Source organism: Macrotis lagotis, chromosome 7, assembly GCF_037893015.1.
Source record: "Macrotis lagotis isolate mMagLag1 chromosome 7, bilby.v1.9.chrom.fasta, whole genome shotgun sequence".
Taxonomy (NCBI): Eukaryota; Metazoa; Chordata; class Mammalia; order Peramelemorphia; family Peramelidae; genus Macrotis; species Macrotis lagotis.
Genome location: NC_133664.1, coordinates 200,400,138 through 200,420,770, shown reverse-complemented (window position 1 = coordinate 200,420,770; position 20,633 = coordinate 200,400,138). Strand labels below are relative to the sequence as shown.

General features: G+C 36.1%; 1 protein-coding gene across 1 annotated transcript in view; it reads left to right on the top strand.

Annotated features, from left to right (window-relative positions):
- VWF (von Willebrand factor) overlaps window positions 1–20,633 on the top strand; it is a 212,002-nt gene that overhangs the window by 46,127 nt on the left and 145,242 nt on the right. The gene's annotated exons all lie outside the window — the stretch shown is intronic.

Sequence of the window (20,633 nt, the reverse complement as noted above, 5' to 3'; positions counted from 1 at the left end):
ATTTTCTCCTTTCTTGTAGTTATCTCTTTGTCTCCCTTGCTTCCTTCAAATCTTAATTAAAATTCCACCTTTTACATGAAACCTTTCCCATTCCTGCTTTAGTACTGCTCTCTGTTGATTATCTCTGTTTTGTCCTTAATATCACCTCTCTTCCTCTCCACCCCTCATCTCTTCTAGGTCTCTCTCTCTCTCTCTCTCTCTCTCTCTCTCTCTCTCTCTCTCTCTCTCTCTCTCTCTTTTTCTTCCTCCCCCTACATATGTGCACTATATTTATATCTATGTATCTATAATCTATCTTGTTTCTACCTAGTTATTTGAATGTTGTCTACCCCTATAGACTATGATGTTCTTGAGAGTTAAGACTATCCTTTGCTTTTCTTTTGTCTTCAGCACTGAAGACAATACTTCACACATAGACATTTAATAAATGTTTGTTGACTGATTGACTAAATGACCTCTGAGATAATTCTTTAAATCACAGATTGGCAAACTATTTTTGAAAAGGGACAAATAGTAAATGTTTTACAATTTTTGACTCAAGGCAAAAAAAGGATGTTATATATTTACTGATATAGCAAGTTAGAAAATGCATTTCTATAAAATTTTTTGCTGATGAAATTAAAAAGTAATAATTATGATCTTTTAAACAATATAGCTCTATTAATGAGAATAGAATTTTTGAGGGGATAATAATTTGATTAATTGGGAGTTAAAGTTATCCCTATCATCAGAATCAGTTTCAAATGTTCATGTGGTATTATATTAGATATTATGTTTTATATTTGAAAATATCTTCACACTAATACTGATATCAGACCATGAACATATGCTTTTAATTGAGCATATTCTTTACTTGGAAGGCATTTAAAGAGTTCTGCACGATTCTTCTCTTGATATTTGTTTTTTAGCATGTTATTACAACTGCACCTTAATCACTTCTGATTAAAGATTAGGTGGAAGCTCCTCAACTGCACAGTTAAGTGGATTTTGAAAAATAGAAATTTCTTTTGCACTTGCATCAAGATCTGAAAAAAGCTGTTGGAACTAGAGTTGGAGTTCAGAGACATATCTGCTGAAAATTAGTTTTTAGGGATGGAGATTGCTCTGATTGATTTAATTTTTGATAGCTTAGGAAATGTATAAAGTAGCTTGATATTAGTTTTGATTCAAACAACATTAGTTGTCATTGAACTGATTTACTGTAACTTTCTTATATATAAATGCTATTTTGGATTGAATTCATTAAGAAGCATTATTAAGTCTGCAGCAAAAGTTATTTTTTAAAGCCAGTTAGTATTTGATAATAATGGCTGAGTGTAGTTCTTCCCATTCAGAGAAATTTAAACCTCAGCCTGAAATTTATACTATTCTGAACAACAGTGTGAAGTTTAGAAAGGGATCACAGTCTCCACTGTAGTGATAAAGTAACCATAGACAATACATAAATAAATGAGCATGTCTATATTCCAAAAAATTTTATTTATGAATACTGAAATTTGAATTAAAAGAATGATCCTTAAAGATTTTATGAGCTATTCAAGAATCCAGGATTCTTCTTCTTCTTTTTTAAATTAAAGAACAAAGAATGTTTTAACTATAGAGAACAGAAACATTTTTGCAAATCAGGCAAATGGAAGAAATCACTGAAGATTCAATCATAATGAATCAGTGGCACAAAAGAATCATTAACTTTATTTTATTTTATCTTATTTTTATTTTTTATTTTTCCAAATACATGCTTATAAAAGTTTTTTGACTTTCATTCAATTGCATATTTATAAGTTACACATTTTTCTACTACCCTTTCTTCCCAATCCCCACTCCTCAGTGGTGAACAGTCTAATAAAAGTTGTACATATACATATTTGTTTAACATGTTTGCATATTAGTCCTTTTATATATGAAGAATTAGAACTGAGGGAAGAGAAAGCAAATCATGGGATAGGAAGAAAAAGAGAGAGCAGATTCTGTTCTTTTTGTTATTGTTGGTTTGATTGTTTTTTTGTTTTCCCCTGAATGAGGATGATGTTGTCCATAACAGGTTTCCCAGGGTTTGTCCTAGATCTCTGAACTACTGAGAGGAGCTGCATCCATCATAGTTGGTCAACTTCTGATGTTGCTGTCAGTGTGAACAATCTTATCTTGGTTCTATTCCCTTAGCTTAGCATAAGTTTGTGTAATTCTTTTCGAAGCAGCAACTTTATAATTAAAAAAACTGGGGAAAACACATTAAAGTTCCCCAATAATTAGAGAAAGGCAAATGAGATACTTAAAAAAACTAGGTAAAATATTTAATAATAGGAGTTATTGTGGAGAAAAAATACTATGAAAAAATTTTTGGTGAATCTATAGCTAGGTATATACTTCACCCCCTTCCCTCTCCCCACCACAGAAGGCTGTCTGATAGTCTCTACATTGTTTCCATACCATACATTTATGTAAATTAAATGTTGTAAGAGTAAACATAAGAATAACCATAAACCCCCCTCTCCCCCAGAAGATGAAAAACTTCAAGAATAGAGAAAGAGAGAAAAAAAAAATCATACTTCAGTCGGTGTTCAGATTTCAATGGTTCTGTCTCTGGGGTGAGTTGCTTTCTTTATCATAAGTCCACCAGAGAAGTTGCTTCAATATTTTTCCCTCAGTTGCTGTTAGTAGCTGTATTTCCCTCCACTCTGTTCCTCCCCACTCTCATTTATTCTATTCTCTCTCTCTCTCCTTTCATCCTGGCCCTGTCCAAAAGTGTGTTGAATCTGAGTACCCTCTCCCTCGACCTTCCCTCTCTTCTATCACCTATTCCCCCCCTTCCTTCCCCCCATTCCCCCTCATCCCGCCCCTTTCCTCCTATCCTTCCCCAGGGCCAGATAGATTTCCTCACCTTATTAAGTGTGTATGTAATTTCCTCCCTGAGATATTTCTGATGAGAATGAAGGCTCACTTATTCCCCCTTGCCTTCCCTCCTCCACTCCATTGAAAAAAGCTTTTTCTTGACTCTTATGTGAAATCTTTCAGCTTCTTCTTCATCTCCTTTTCCTTCCTCCCAGTACTTTCGCCCATTGCCCATTGACTCCATCCCTTTACCACATCATACCATTATATTCCTCTCCTTCCTATGTCCTGTCTATATATGCTCCTTCTAACAGCTCTTATAAATGAGAAAGTACATATGAATTATCACTATCTTCTTCCCATGCAGAAATACAAACAGTTCGACATCGTCAGGTTCCTCATAGTTAGTCCCTCTCTTCTACTCCCTCTCTGGTTCACCAGAGTCCTGTACTTGGAGATCAAACTTTTTGTTCAGCTCTGGTCATCTTGATAGGAAAGTCTGAAAGTCCCCTGTTTCACTGAAAGTCCATCTTTTCCCCTGAAAGAGGATGTTCAGTTTTGCTGGATAGTTGATTCTTGGTTGTGAACCAAGATCTTTTGCCTTCCAGAATATCATATTCTAATCCCTAGGAGGCCTTAATGTAGATGCTGCCAGATCCTGCGCATCCTGACTAAGGAGCCTCAGTAGTTGAATTGTTTGTTTCTAGCAGCTTTTAGAATTTTCTCTTTGCTTTGATTTGGGAGTTTTGGAATTTGGCTTGGGATCCCTTTCGGGGGGGGTGACTGGTGAATTCTCTTGATTTCTATTTTACCCTCTGCTTCTAGGATCTCAGGGCAATTTTGCTGTATTCTTTCTTTCTTTCTTTCTTTTTATATATATATATTTAAATTTATTTATTCTTATTTTATAGAAATGATGCTTTTTTAATACATTACTAAAATATTCTTGTTTAAGAGTAAAACATAAAACCCCCTCCCCCCCCATAGACCCACATGAGCGATAAAGTAAAGGAGAGAGAAAAAAATTAAAATTAAAATACAAAAAAATAATAATAGTAGGTGTGGTCAGGTGGCACAGTGGATGGAGCACTGGCTCTGGAGCCAGGAGCACCCAAGCCCCAGCCACCCAACAATCACCCAGCTGCATGACCCCAGGCAAGCCACCCCAACCCCACTGCCCTGCCAAAACCCCAAAAAAGACCCCAAATAAAATAAAATAGTAATAATAATAATAATAACAACAACAACAACAACAACAACAACAATAATAATAATAATAGCAGGGGCAGCCAGGTGGTAGACAGAGCACCAGCCCTGGAGCCAGGAGCGCCTGGGTCCAAATCCATCCTCAGATACCCAACAATCACCCAGCTATGTGACCCCAGGCAAGCTACCCAGCCCCATTTGCCCTGCACCCCCAAATAATAATAACAATAATAATAAAATAAATTTGCTTCAGCTCTGTTGTGGGTACATGACATTCTTTATGATAAGTCCATCACAAAAGCTACTTCCATATTTTTTCACAGTTGCCATTGCTGATTGCAACTCCCTCCATTTGTACTTCTCCACTACCATATATTATATTTTCTTTCTCCTTTCACTCTGTCTCTGCTGCAGGGAAGCTGAGTTGTGCAGCAGGCAGATCCCTGGCCCTGGGGCCAAGAGCCCCGAGACCACATACCACCCCTTAGACCTGGTATCCACCCGGCCCTGTGGGCCCAGACAGGCCCCTGCAAGAAGTAAAAAAGAAAATGTGTTATAACTGACCACTCTCCCCCCACAGTCTATCACTCACATCCCCCCCTTCCCCCATCCCCCTTCTCTTCTTCTTACTCCAGATGTCTATACCCCATTGAGTATACATGCTGGTTCCTCTCCAGGCCACCTCTGATGAGGGTGAAGATTCCCTCATTCCCCCTTGCCTTCCCCCCTTTCATATCATTGCAATAGCTCATTGTAACAAAAAAATCTAATTATATGAAATAACTTAGCCTCTTCCACCTCTCCTTTTTCTTTCTCCCATTACATTTCCCTTTTAGCCATTGACTCCATTTTTACACTATATTATATCTTCAAATTCAGCCCTCTTCTGTGCTTCATCTATAAAAGCTCTTTCTACCTGCTCTATTAAATGAGAAGGTTCATGAGTATCAGTATCATTTTTCTATGCAGGAATACATGTAGTTCATCATCATTAAGTCCCTCATATTTTACCCTTCTCCTCCACTCTCTATTCTTCACCTGAGTCCTGTATTTGAAGATCAAACTTTCTATTTAGCTCTGGCCATTCTACAACAGGAACATTTGAAATTCCCCTGGTTCATTGAAAGTCCATCTTTTTCCCTGGAAGAGGATGTTCAGTTTTGCTGGGTAGTTGATTCTTGGTTGCATTCCAAGTTCTTTTGCCTTCCGGAATATTATATTCCAAGCCCTATGAGCTTTTAATTTAGTTGCTGCTAAGTCTTGTGTGATCCTGACTACAGCTCCATGATATCTGAATTGTGTCCTTCTGGCTGCTTGTAATATTTTCTTTTTGACTTGGGAGTTCTGGAACTTGGCTATAATATTCCTGGGGCTTGTTTTTTTTTTGATCTCTTTCTCGGGGAGACCAGTGGATTCTCTCAATTTCTATTTTGCCCTCTGCTTCTAGGATATCTGGGCAATTTTCCTCTTAGCCTCTTAGTAATTCTTTGAAAATGATGTCAAGACTATTTTCCTGATCATGACTTTCAAGATTATCTTTCCTAAATCTGTTTTCCAGATCAGTTGTTTTTTTCAATGAGATGTTTCACATTTTCTTCTAATTTGAAGTATTGCATCCTGATTTCTCATAAAATCAGCAGCCTCCCTCAGTTCCATTCTATATCTGAAGGATTTGTTTTCCTCAGAGAGCTTTCTTATCTCTTTTTCCATTTGGCCAATTCTGCTTTTTAAAGCAGTCTTCTTCTCAATAACTTCTTGAACTGTTTTATTCATTTGACCTATGCTGGTTTTCAACATGTTATTTTCTTCAGCATTTTTTGGATCTCCTTGACTAAGCTGCTGACTTCATTTTTATGTTTTTCCTGCATCTCTCTCATTTCTTTTCCCAATTTTTCTTCTATCTCCCTAACTTGATTTTCAAAGTCTTTTTTTGAGCTCTGTCATAGCCTGTGCCCAATTTCTGTTTTTCTTGGAGTCTTTAGATGCAGGAATTTGTACTTCCTCATCTTCAGATTGAGTATTTTGATCCTTCCTGATATTATAGGCAAAGTATTTCTCAATGGTTTTCCTCTTTTTTTCTGCTTACTCATTTCTCTAGCTTGTGCCTAGTTTTGGGGTGCTTCCTGAATTTTTGAGTGTTATTAGGACACCCCCCCCAAAAGGATCTCCATGTATGAGGCTCTGTCTTCCCTCCTGGTCTGTGAATGACCACAAGTGCACCCCTCTGCCACAGGACTGAGGTGAGGGGCCCTGCTGTTCTGTGGGGGGCCTAGACTGTGATTAGGATCTGAATGTGGTCAGTGCCCCAGAGTCCTGTTCCAGGGACAGAGCTGTATTTTTTCTTGAAAAATGATGTCTAGGCTCTCCTCCTGGTCATGGCTTTCAGATAGCCCAATAATTTTTTATATTTCTTCTGGATCTGTTTTCAAGGTCAGTTGTTTTTCAAATGAGATATTTCACATTTTCTTTTAATTTTTGGCCTTTTTGGAAGAGTTTTATTTCTTCCTGATTTCTTGCAAAGTCATCAACTTCCTTTAGTTCCATTTTGCATTTGAAGGAGAGCTTTTTTATCTCCTTTTCCAGCTGGCCAATTCTGCTTTTTAAGGTATTCTTCTCCTCTTTTGCCTTTTGTTTTTCTTTTTCCAGTAGGCCTAAACTGGTTTTTAACATATTATTTTCTGTATATTTTTCACCAAGCTTTTGTTTTGATTTTCATAATTTTTCTGTATTGCTCTCATTTCTCCTGCCAATTTTGCCTCCACCTCCCTTTACTGCTTTTTCAAAGTCTTTTTTGAGCTATCCATAGTCTGAGCCCATTTTCTATTTCTCTTGGAGGTTTTAGATACAGAAGCTTCGATTTTGTCATCATCTGAGTATGTATTTTGCTCTTCCATGGAACTAAAGTAATTCTCTATGGTCAGAGTCTTCTTTTTCTGTTGTTTACTCATTTCCTCAGCCCAAGACTAATTTACAGCACTTCCAAGGCTTTGGATTGTTTTGGGGGGGGACACCCCAATGGGACCTTAATTCTTCCAAGCTCTTATGCTTTCTAGCCTGTGAGTATAGGCAAACAGCAGAGTCCTACCCCAGGGAGAGCAGAGAAATCTCTGCAGACTTCCCTTACTGTCTCTGGGGGTGTAGGCTGCTTTCTCCCGATTCTTGCTACAGATTCTGTGGCTGTGCTCCTCACTCCACACTCACCCAGGTGCAGTAGAGCTCTCTCCATTTCCCTTCAAGCTATTGCAGGTGATCTCTGGGCTGTAGTGGGCTGTGCTGCACTGAGCTAGGCTGCACCGTGGCTTTTTTTCCAACCCCTGATCCTGGTGAAACATTCCTTTCCCGTGGAACTTTTAAGTTATCTTGGACTGGGAAAATGTATCACTCAGTCTTTCTGTGGGTTCTGCCACTCTAAATTTTGGCTAGAGCTATCCATTGTTAGTTTTTGTGGGGTTTAGGGGGTCAGAGTTCTCAGGAAACACTGCCTTCATGCCGCCATCTTGGCTCTGCCCTCCAGGTATATACATTTTAAAAATTATTTTTTAAATGTGACTTTGTAGGCATTTGTGGGGAACAAATGTGGGTATTTCAATATATACAAAGAAGTACCAAAAAAAAGAATTTATGAAATTGTAAAATTATTATATAGGTTATTTGTAAGAAAAATAAATATAAAACTTAACATGACAGCATTAAAACATCTCTTTGCATCTGCTTCTGAATTTGTTTTGTTTTCTTCTATTAAACAATTTTCAATGAAGGGTTTTTCTTTCTTTCCTCTTCTTTTCCTCACTGTCATTCCTTTCCACAACTCCCTCTCCTTAATAGAAACCTCTCTCTCTCTCTCTCTCTCTCTCTCTCTCTCTCTCTCTCTCTCTCGACAAATAAGTATGGTCAACATAATGGATTCATATTATGTTCACAACATTCACATTAGTTGTGTCTGATTTGCATGTCTCTTTATGCACTTCCAGCCCATTGCTATCTTCTTGAGAGATGTGGGAAACATGTTTTTAGCATTAGTCTTCTGAAGCCATGACTGCATGGATCAAAGTTCTCAACACTTTGAAAATTATGTTCTTTTACATTATTATAATATTCATTGTATAAATTATTCTCTTGGTTCTGCTCAATTCATTCTGTATAGATTCATATGAGTCTCCTCAGGTTTCTCTGAACTCATTTCTTTTGTCATTTCTTATGGCATAATAATATTCTATTTCATTCATATGCCATGAATTATTCATTTATTTTTCAGTTAATAGGAATTCACTTAATACTTTATTACCATAAGCCTTTAATATAATAAAAATTTTTGCTGCAAATATTTTTTGTGGATCCTTTCCCTTTGTTTCATTTTGTTTGTATGTATATGATCAGTAGTATGAGTACATCAAAAAGTATGCACAATTTAGTGATACTTTTAGTATTGTTAATAAATTACTTTTAGGAATTTCTAGATCAATTCACTGTTCTAACAACTGAGCATTGTTCTGCCTTGTTAGCAATTTTTAGGAATTTGATGTGGTTGTTGAGAACTTGCATTGCTTATTTTGAAGATTATCTTTTCATATCTTTTGACTGCCTTTCTTTTGGGGATTAGTTCTTATTCCTTATAATTATCTTGGGTTATCAGACTTTTTTTGTTTTTTTTTTGCAAGGTAGTCAGTTTAAGTGACTTGCCTAAGGTCATACAACTAAGTAATTATTAAGTGTCTGAGACTGGATTTGAATTCAGGTCCTCCTGACTCCAGGACCAGTGCTCTATCCACTGCGCCATCTAACTGCCCCTCAGTTATCAAACTTTTAAAAGTATATGCCATAGAGATTTCTCCCAGTAAGAAGTCTCTTTTCTGATTCTAACTTTATTGATTTTGTTTGTGCAAAAGTTTTTCATTTTGTTCCTTTGATTTTTTTCTATTTTTTTAATTATTAGTGAATAGTTTGATGAACGTGCTTCTTTGAAAATTTCCTCTGAGATTCTGGATCTTTTATTTCTCTAGGTGCATTGTCATTATTTTACTTAGTTCAATAAAGTAACAATTTGCTAATATGATATGGCATTAAATTTGTAACTTAATTCAGGTAGTATTTTCAGTAAAATTCAGTATGGTTTTGCTATATTAGTATGGCTCAATCATGAGAAATTAGTAGTTCTCTAATTATTTAAGCTTTTCTATGTTTTTAAAAAAACTTACCTTTTTCTTCTATTACTGAGACTAATAGAGGAATATGTTTTACATGATAGCACATGTATAAACTATATCAAGCCTACCATTTTCAGATGAAGGGAGGAAGAAAAATTTGGAACTCATAATCTTGCAAAAAATTTTTCACAATATGTAATTTTGGAAAAATATAATACTACTAAAACAAATGAATAAATAAACATTAAAAATGTAATTTATTTTTTTGTTACATTTTAAGCTCCAAACTTTCTTCCTTCCTTTCTCCTTATCTCCCACTAGAAAAGGTCACTATTTGACACAAATTTATAGATCTAAATAAATAAAAACCATACTGTGATATGTTCTGTTTATCAGTTCTTTCTCAGGAGGTGGATAGCATCATCCTTCCTTGGTCCTTGTAGTTGATTCTAGTATTTATGATACTCAGAATAACTCAGTCATTCACAATTATTCTTCAAATAACATCAGTGTTATTGTATACAATGTTCTCTTGGTTCTGCTCATTTTACTTTTCAATATTTCATGTAAGTCTTTCCATCTTTTTAAAATCAATCAGTCCATCATTTCTTATAGCACTGTGGTATTCTATCACAATTCTATATTACAACTTGTTTAACCATTTCCCAATTGATGAGTATTCCCTCAAGTTCCGTTCTTTACTAACATAAAGAAAGCTACTATACATATTTTAAAACAGATAAATGCTTTTCCTTTTTTTCCTTAGCACCTTGAGAAATAACCCTAGTAACAATATTGTTGGGGCACAAAGTATACAAGTTTTATAACTCTTTGGGTATTGTTCCAGGTTACTCTCCAAAACAATTGGATAAGTTTATAGTTTGTATTAATGTCCCAAATTTTCCATATCTCCTCCAACATTTGTCATTTTACCCTTCTATCATTTTGCCAATCTGACAGATGTAGGGTAATAAATTAACAATTTAATTTACATTTCTCTGATCAATGATGATTTACAGACTTCTTCATATGACTATATATCATTTTGATTTTTACATAAAAACAATTGCCTATTCATATACTTTGACCATTTTATCAGTTGGGAATGACTCATTCTTATAAATATGACAAAGTTTTCTACATATTTAAGATGAGACTTTTATCTGAGAAACTATATATAAAATCCCCCAACCCCCAATTTTATCCTTTTCTTCTAATCACAGCTACACTGATTTCATTTGTATAAAACCTTTTTAGTTTAATGAAATCAAAATTATTCATTTTATATCTCACAATTATCTTTATCTCTTATTCATTTGTAAGTTCTCCTTTCTATAAGCATGATAGGTAATTTGTTTCATATTCTTCTAGTTTTCTTATGATATTTCTCTTTACACAAAAGTCATATTGATCTATAGTCATTTTCTGCCAGATTGCTTTCAACTTTTTCCAAAATCTTTACCAAATAATATATTCTTAACCCTAAAGCTTAAATCTTTACAATGATTAAGCACAAGGTTACTATAATCAATTTATTACTGTTCTTTATTTTTATTGTTATATATAGAAAAACTGATAATTTTTATGAGTTTGTGCCATATTCTGACACTTTCCTGAAATTTATTTGTTAATTTTTAGTTGAATTTCTTTAAGTAAACCAAGTCATTTCCTAAATTCAATAATTCTATTTATGCTTGCCTTCATATATTTCTTTAACTTGTCTGTTTGAGTTAGCATTCCTAAAACCACATCCAGTATCATTATATCCAGTAATGATGGTGACAGTAGACACTCTTACTTTGCTCCTGAGATTTTTAGCAAAGATTTTAGTTCTTCATTACAGATGTCAATTCATGACTTTAGATATAGTTTACCATATTAAGGAAAGATCATTTTAATTATTTTTAATATTAGTGCGGTGGGGCAGCTAGGTGGTATAGTGGATAGGGCACCAGCTCTGGAGTCAGTAGGACCTGAGTTCAAATCTGACTTCAGATACTTAATAATTACCTAGCTGTGTAATCTTGTGCAGGTCACAACCCCCATTGCCTTGCAAAAAAAACACAAAACAAAACAAAAATATTAATATGGTTATGTTATATTTATAATTTTGTCAATATTGAACCAAACATGCATTCCTGATATATATACAAGCTGATAATAATAATTTATAATCTTTTAAATGTGTTGCTAATAGTTTTTCAAATTATTTTTCCATTGATATTCATTAGAAATATTGGTCTAACATTTCCTTTCTTTGTTCTCTCTCTCTCTCTCTCTCTCTCTCTCTCTCTCTCTCTCTCTCCATTCTTTAGCATTCAGAACTATAGTTATAGAAAGTTTAATAGAATGTCTTCTTTCTTTGTGCAAATAATTTATATGGCATAGAAGCTAATTATACTTTGAATGTTTTATAGACTTGTAAACCCATTTTGTCATTGTTTTTATTTTCCGTAGGAATTCATTGATAACTTAGGCACTTTTTAAAGGTTTGATTGTTTAAAGCACTGGCATTAGGCTATTTCTACTATGTGAGGACCAACCTAGGTAAGTAAGGAGAAGCTCATCACTATCACTTTCTAAATTGTCCCCTATGCGATGAATTCCTTGATCCAAGGGATAATGGACCCAAGAAAATACAGACAAATGCCAAATATCTCCTAGACACCTGTGAACTCTCTTTTGCTTTTGTAGTGATGATATCAGTGTTGAAAAAGGATACAGAGAGTACCAATCACAGTTTTTAGATCATCAGCAAAGAGTAATTATTATTATTTCTTCACATGTGATATTTTTGTCCAATAGTGAACAAGATGTGATACTACTGAACCACATCAGTATTGAAATTTTTGTAAAAATGAGACCAAAGGAAAAAAAAATTCCCTTGATCATTTTCCTGCTGGTCTGAGCTATCATTCCTTCTCCATCATCTTTGTTCTTTATCATCCATGTCATGGCCCTTAGCTGTGATGTTCATCAAAGTTCTTACCTGGGCTCTCTTCTCTCAACAATCACACTTAGTGACTTCATTTGCTTCTATAGGTTCAATGAATATCTCTATGCAGATAATTCCCAGGCTCCTATTTGACCTTTGTCTCTCTATCTCTAAATACCTCTGAGATACCTCAAACTACATGTTCCAAAGGTGATGATGCTGATGCTGATATTTGCCCTTTCTTCTCAAAGAAGACCTTAACATCAGGGAGGTAATGCTATGGCATGCATACTTTGCTCTCTCCCTTGGAACCTTCTGGACCTCCAGAACCACTGGAACCTCCAGTCACCACATATGAATCAGGATGACTGGAGATGGTCCTGGATATGAGGCAATCAGGGTCATACAGTTATAAGTGTCACATTTGAACTCAGGTTCTCCTAATTTCAGGGCTGATGCTCAATCCTCTGCACCACCTAGCTGCCAGTTCCATAGGTATCTCAAATGCAATGTGTCTAAGATAGAACTCACTATCTTTCTGTCTAAATTCATCCCCTCTTTGAACTTTTCTATTTCTGTTACATATCCTAGTACCTTTCTAGTTACCTGGGTTTTCAATCTCAGTGTTATTTTTGTTTTCTCATTTTTTCCTCACTCCACATATCCAATCGATTCCCAAACCTTGTCATTTCTCCCTCCACAACGTCTCTCAAACCCATCCCCCTTTTTCATCTCATACAGTCACCACCCTGCTTCAGACCCTAATCATCTCTTCTCTGGATTACTATAATAACCTTCTTTAGGAAAAAAAAGCAAAATCCTGAAGCTCCTCCCCTTCCAATTTGATGTTTTTTTGAGTAGGCAAACTAGGTCATTATTTGTCTCTTAACTAACCTTAAATCACAGAATAGGTGTTGTCTCAGACAAGGAAAAGACCTTAGTTTAAAAAAGGTCAAAGTCTCCCACTGCACCTAGGGTATCTCCAGTCATCTTGACCTATGTCATGTTATTGGACTCAAATAACCCTAGAGGAGAGAGTGAGGCTGATGACTTTGCACAGCATTGCTTCACTAAAATCCATTTCAACTTCACGTCAAGATATTACCCTCCTGATGTTATTGGTCCATTTCCAGAAGGAAGGGCAAACCACAATAACAAGGGCCTTCTAAATGTTCTCCCCAACTCCAACACTGTGAACACAGTTTGTTCCCTAAAGCATAGAACTGACCATGTTAGTCCCTCTATTGCCTTGAAGATACAACATGGCTTCCCCTATTTCATAACCTGAATCCAATCTTCCTTTACACCCTGATCATATATTGCTCTCCTTCCTATACTTTACCATTTTGTCAAACAAGCCTTCTTGCATTTCTTGAACAATAAGGAGATGATGTCTCATCTCCTAGCTCTATGCCTTTAGACTAGCTGGTCTTCTGTGCCTGTAACATTCCCTCTTCCTCTTCATCCCTTCAGTTTCCTTTGAAACTAAGCTCAAGTATATGCCATCTTTCCTGATCCCAAGGTGCTAGTGCTCTCTCTGTCTGCCTACCCCCCCACTCTTAAGTAAGACAATTACTTTGTTTTTATTTCAGATATGATACTATATATACTTTTCTATGTGCATCTCTCTCTCTCAACAAAATTGTAAATTCTTGGAAGGCAGGAATTACTTGTTTCATTTTAATCTGTATACCCCAGTGTTTAGAATGATGTTCAATCATTTCAGTTGGGTTTGAATCTTCATGACCTCATTTGGGGTTTTCTTGTCAAAGATACTGGAGTAATTTTCATTTCCTTCTCCAGCTCATTTTATAGCTGAGGAAACTGAGACAAACAGGGTTTAAGTGATTTACCCAAGATAGCTCAGTTAGTAAGTGTCTGGAGCCAGATTTGAATTTAAGAAGATGAGTCTTCCTACTCCACACTCAGGACTCTATGCACTGCACCATTGAGTTGACCCAGCTTAATATAATTTCAGACACATTGGAGGCACCATATTCATGGAGACAAAGCGAGCTTTTCTCTCAGGGAAAAGGACAATGTTAATTACCACCTCAGATCTTGTAGCACGTAGGGCATGTGTTCTATATATAGCTAAAGTAGGCATTTAATATATACTTGTTGATGGATTGGCAGTATCTTATCATAGAACATTATGTATTCTAGTTATCTTCATGTGTGTCTTATCTCTCTACTAGCCTGGGGGCTTCATACCTTATATAAACTTTTCATCTCCATGCCTAATGTTATTCTTTGCATGAGATATGTACTTAAACAGTATTTGTTGAGAAAAATGGGAATAATAGTTATGTTAGCAAACATTTTTAAAGTGTCCCTTTTAAAAAATATTTACCCTTGTGATTTCATTGGTGCAGAGAATTCTCTTCCCTTCTGCTCTTTCTGGTTTTCATAGATTATCTCATATGAATCTCAAAGCAGTCCAGTGAGGGAAGTAGTACAGTTCTTATAATCCTCAGATTAGACTTAATAAATACATGCCTATGTAGAAAGGCAATGGGATATAGTGCAAAGAGCATTGGAACTGGAGTCCGGAGAGAGCTGGGTTCAAAAGCTGGATCTCACTAGCTCTGGGAGTAGGGGGAAAAGCATTATTCTTCTTTTGGCTTTGGTTTCCTTTTCCATAAAATGAGACTAATGATTCTTGAACTTTTCAGAGTTGCTGAAAGAAGAGGACTTTGTTATCCTTCAAGTGATAAATGAACAAAAGTTTTTATGACAGATTCCTCTCTTAATCCTAATCTTTGTGGAACTGTGTCTACAACATGTGAATTCTCTGTGGGGCTTCTTTGTGCATATCAATTTTCATTTGGTTTGGGGAGGTAGCCTCATTCATTGGTCCTAGTTGCTTGGGCTATATAGTCAGAGTCATTGTTTTAAGAAGGGAGCATGCTGTTTCTGAAGAAAACTCCTCCTCCCTCACACATTATTCTGGTAAATGATCTTTGAAACTGCTCTCCATCTATCTCAGGGGGTCTTATAGGAACTCATACAATTAGTTTCACTCCTCAGAAGGCAAGGAAGCTTTAGGTTATCTTTGTCAAACTTAAGTGTTTATCATTGCTATGTTAATTCCCTGATATGCTTCATTTTCTTTTCTTTATATTTCTATATCCTTTAAAAGGGGGTAGGGTAAAAATTCCCAATCTAGGATTCTCGCTATCTCTTTGTACTCCATTAGTTAGACTGCAGTGCAGAATAGGAGCTGGAAAGGCATTGGAGCAATAGTCACAAGGGACCTCTGCTAATGATAAGTCATCATTTACAAGGCTTGATTTGGAGTAGAGCTTTGGAACCCTCAGACCTGGGGCAACTGGGACTTGCAGTTATATTAATTCAACTCAGCTACTACTAATACTAATTCTTAATAATATTAATATTATTAAGTAGTACTTAATACTAAGTCCCTTCCCTCCCCTTGCTTCAGATTTGTCCTTTATTATAGGGATTGTTACTAGAGGTGCTGGAATCATTCCAAATCACTTTCAATAGTGATGTCAGGGATTAATTGGAAAATTAAACTTGTTCCCTTCTGGAGAAAAATGCCTATGAAGTTATTTTGCAGAATTTTCTTTTGGTCTGGTCCATTTAGGGGTGGGAATAGAATAGGGAAACTGGGAACTATAAATGCTGACTACTTATATTCAATATTTCCTTATGTGATGAGTTGCTTTTCAGAAGACCAAGTGTTGTGATGAGAGGGAAATAATCATACCTTTCAGCTTCTATCACTGTGGTGTACCATGGTGGCAAGGACTGAGAAGTTTGAACTCATTAAAGATAAAAAAGTGGGATTCCTAGGTGGGAAACTAATCCTCTTCTGGAGGACTCTGGACCATTGAAGTCAAAATTGGACAAGAATATTTATTTTCTCTTTTCAGCAGATTGCTTTTCCTATATTCTTCTAGTATTGTAATTGGGTGAGGAGTAACTCTGAAGCAAGGGAGGGAGCGGGAACTCACCTATGGTATGGCTGTAGGGAGCTCTCTTTTGGATATTGAGAAGTTTCTCTCCAGCTTCTGCTGGAGATATTGAGGAATTGTGACCTGTACTAGCTACCAGAGGAGGGAAGCTAGTTCTGTGACCACTTAGAGGACTGGAGTAATAGCAATAGAGAGGATGAAGGAGAGGAAAAGGGAGATAGAAGTGTGCTCCAGGACAATGCTGTCAATGTCCTTTAACATTTTGATGCCTGATAAAGCTTTATTTAGGCTCTATACTCACCATTAAAAATGGTGGCAGAATTGTTAAATTGCCATGTCAACCCCCAACCATTGGAGAGGGATGGAAGAATTGTCATACTAATCACCAGCCACTAGAGAAGGGGTGGTGAATAAATGTACCTTCTGCATTATGAATCATTGGGGCAGGAACGATCTGTAGAATAAAATTGGAGGAGGAATGGCATGGGTCTGATGGCCAAGATAAGGGAATGGGTTTTGTAGGAAGATTGCTACTTCTAATTTCCTATCTGTAGAAAGACAATTGTGGTGACAATCACTAATAGTTTATGATTCTGGTAATAACACAACCCATGATAATATTCTTTGTAAAGAAAATGATATGATAACTAGGAAGTTGTCTGGATTAACTTTCTGGTTGGGGCAGTAGTAATTTGCAATAATGATCTCAGGAAGGAATATTCTTTCATTGACTTCCCCATCTTCCATTCTTTGCACATAGAAAGTGAGAGCTATAGGATCATAGGTCAAGAGCTAGAAAGGACTTCAATGATCATCTAATCCAACTCCCTTATTTTACATGTGGGAAAACTAAGACTCAGAAATGTTAGATGACTTGTCCAAGGTCTCATAGGTCAAGAGTGGCAGAGCATGGATTCAAAATCAGGCTATGTGATTTCAACTTTAGTATTATTTATTCTTTTTTTTAAGGTTTTTGAAGGCAAATGGGGTTAAGTGGCCTTCAGCTGCAGCTAGGTAATTATTAAGTGTCAGAGGCTGGATTTGAACTCAGGTTCCCCTGACTCCAGGGCTGGTGCTCTATCCACTGTGCCACCTAGCTGCCCTCAATATTATTTATTCTTTACTTTTTGTTTTATGAGTGTGAATGTGAACAACTCCTACCAGAGAGAGTGGCACAAAAAATAGCTCAAATAAATCTTAGAAAGTCAGAAGACGGGGTGGCTAGGTGGCGCAGTGAATAGAGCACCGGCCTTGGAGTCAGGAGTACCTGGGTTCAAATCTGGTCTCAAGACACTTCATAATTACCTAGCTGTGTGGCCTTGGGCAAGCCACTTAACCCCATTGCCTTGAAAAATCTAAAAAAAAAAAAAAAAAAAAAAGAAGAAGAAAGTCAGAAGACTAATAGCCTTGGGTAGTCTAGATCTGGGCAGAAGTTATACTACACCTTCCCAGTTGTGGTATAAAGGAATGACATTGAAAATGGCTCAGTCTTAATATTTTGACTCAACTTTAAGGTAAACAAATCTTGACTGAATAGGTTGGAAATCCAAGAGCATGATCAGAGCAATCTTCTTTATGGTTTCTATTGGACTTAGGCATCAATACCCTAAAATGGAGTACCCTTGGGTTACATTTCAGTGAAATCTTATTTTCCCTACTAGGATCACTGAATTATAGTATCATAAAAATCTATAGTTGGAATTGTTCTTAGATATCATCTTATCCAACCCTCTAAGTTTAATTCAAAAAATATGAATTAAATACTTGTAAGATGCCAGCCATAGTACTAAGTGCTGAGGATGCAAATAAGAAAAATAAAGATAATTTCTGTCCTGAAAGAGCTTACCATCTAATAGGGAAGACAACATACAAAAGGAAACTGAAATGGGGAAGGTGGGACATCAAGAAGCATGACATTCTGTGGAGTCAAACCAAGCAGAGTTGCTAATGGAAAATGGGGTTTCCTGGAAAATTTCCTTTCATAAGGAAAGTTCTTCTCATAAGGAAACTGAAGCCCAAACCTTCTCAGGGACATATAGGTAATAAATGGCAGAGTCAATATTTGAATCTAAATCCTTTGTTTTCAAATCCAGAGTTCTTTATTGATCTTATGCATTTATTCCAGGTTATAAAAATAAGGGAAAGGGATTAAACCAGCAGCTTTCTAATAGTTTATTTGTACTTACCAACACAAATGTCATACATTTGAACACTGTACCAACTAACTGAGTCCCATTAATAGCTATCCGGAATCTATTTTCAACTTTGTGGGGAAGATGGAAATCTGGCACTATTGTTTATTATCATAATAATTTCTTAATAATGCAGGGAGTGTATACAAAACCACCTTCACCCATCCCTAATCTAAAGTAATAGAACCATTTCCCACAATTTGAAAAGAAGTGTGCTATGTGGAGTGTGGGTGATATAGAGTACAGTTGAAGATATCTATACCAAACCCTACCCCTCTACCTTTGACTCAGCTCCTTATTATTTATTACTCTGGGTCAGTTGTAGTCTAGTAGGGATGCTTTAGAATATCTCAGTAAATTTCAAAATTATGAATTGTCTTATTAGATGGTTCACTCCAATGCTGGATTAAAAACCAGGGAAATCTCTTCTCTCAAGGGATTTTCTTCTTTCAGTTTCAAAAGAGAAATTTATAGGCCTAGAAAGGTCAAAGTTAATAGCCATTTGGTTTAATAGCAGTATCATGTATCATAGAAATACAGTCAACCAAGTGATGGAAGACTGAGTCTTAGAGCTACATTTTCTCCCTTCTTTCTCCTTTATTTTACCAGGTAGGATGGTAGTTGTTGGAAAAAAAAGAGCTTGAGATTGTGAAGTGTGGGTAGAAAATTTCACAGTCTTGTACTCTGGGAAAAGCAGGAGAAAGAAAGGAGCTATTGAAGATTAAATTTGACTCAATTGGCACAATTGCTAGTTTAACCTGATTTTAGCTCCAGGAGACTCCCATCACATGGCTGTTTTCTTCCCTCTCACTCTGTGGTGGGCATGTTCATCTGCTCATTTCTCAACTTTTTTCTTTCCACCTCCTCTGTCTGGCACTTCAAAACTTGGGCATAAGTTCTTTCTTTAGGAGAACCAACAGAAACTGAAAACAAACAGAGCTCTAATTTGTAGAATGGCTATAAATTCTAGACCAAGTATTTTCTATCCTCCAGGATAAATCCATTTGAGTCTTCCTTGATCTTAGAAACCCTGAGCTATGCAAATCTTAAATTGGGTGTATATATTTTTTTCATTTCAGCATAACAAAATCCATACAAATTATTTAATCTTATTAAAATTAATTTTTAATTAAAAGTATAATTTATTTTAAAATTAATTACTCTTATTTTTATGTATCCAGGATGCTATATCTATCTATCTATCTATCTATCTATCTATCTATCTATCTATCTGTCTGTCTGTCTATCTATCTATCTATCATCTATCTATATTAAAAATCCTTATATTTCCACTGATTTTAACCTAGCACACTAAAATAAATTAAAGGTAACAGTTTTCATGTTTACCTCACATGCCAGTTTCATCTATTTGATACCAGAAAGCAGAAGGATATTCAGCCTGCAATAGCTGGTTCACATTGGGGTTCCTCAAGGGATTCTTTACACATTATTTTAGAACATTTGAGCAGTTTTTTCCCAAACTGTAGTGATAATGAGTACAACTGCTTATCAAAAAGCTATATCCGAATGAATTAGATTGTTACCGATTTCTAACTGAGAAATGACCACTTTGTGTCTTCCTCATTAATTTTTGTTTTCTGCTTTTCAACCCTGGAAGACAGATATTTCCCACTTTCACCTGCTTTTCCCTCCACAACTTAGATGCTCTTGCTCTTTCTAACTCGGTTTGGTTTTAGGAAGTGAATATTTGTTCTTTAATTAGGTTTTGGTTCTCTGAGGGCTGTTCTTCAGAAATTGATAATGTTGCTAAACTCCTGTCTCAGGGGTGGGATCAGGGGTATGACTCCTTCAAACATCAGGTTGGGCAGAGCCTCAATGTCAGACTACTTGTCAGAATTTCTAAGCACAGTAAGCAAAAAGCACAAGTTGCCTAAGAGGATAGAAAACTGGGAAATATTGTCCTCTGGTTCAAGGTAGCAGCTGAGAAGAAGGAGATTTGGATGAGACATGATTGCTGCATTGAAAGGCCTCTTAAGAGATTCTCTGGTACAAACCCTTCTTTTTATAGATGAAGGAACTGGAGCTTCAACTAATAAGTGGCAGAGGTGGGATTTGAAGACAGGTCTTTTGAGTCTAAATCCAGAGCTTTTTCTATAACAACAAGCTAGGACCGATACCCTGGCATATTTTTGTGTAACATGATTCTTCACATTCACCAATAAACTGAGTATATATGGGCCACCTCCCTAATGCAAATTATTGATATTGCATAAACAATGCATAAATTGATAATAATATACCTTGTAAAATAGTTGGTGATATGAATTAGCAGGAGGCATTTCTTCACTTGAGAACTCACTTGAAAAATAGCTAACTTTACCTATAGCTTTTTTTAATTTGCTGATGCACTTATTATATAGTAATC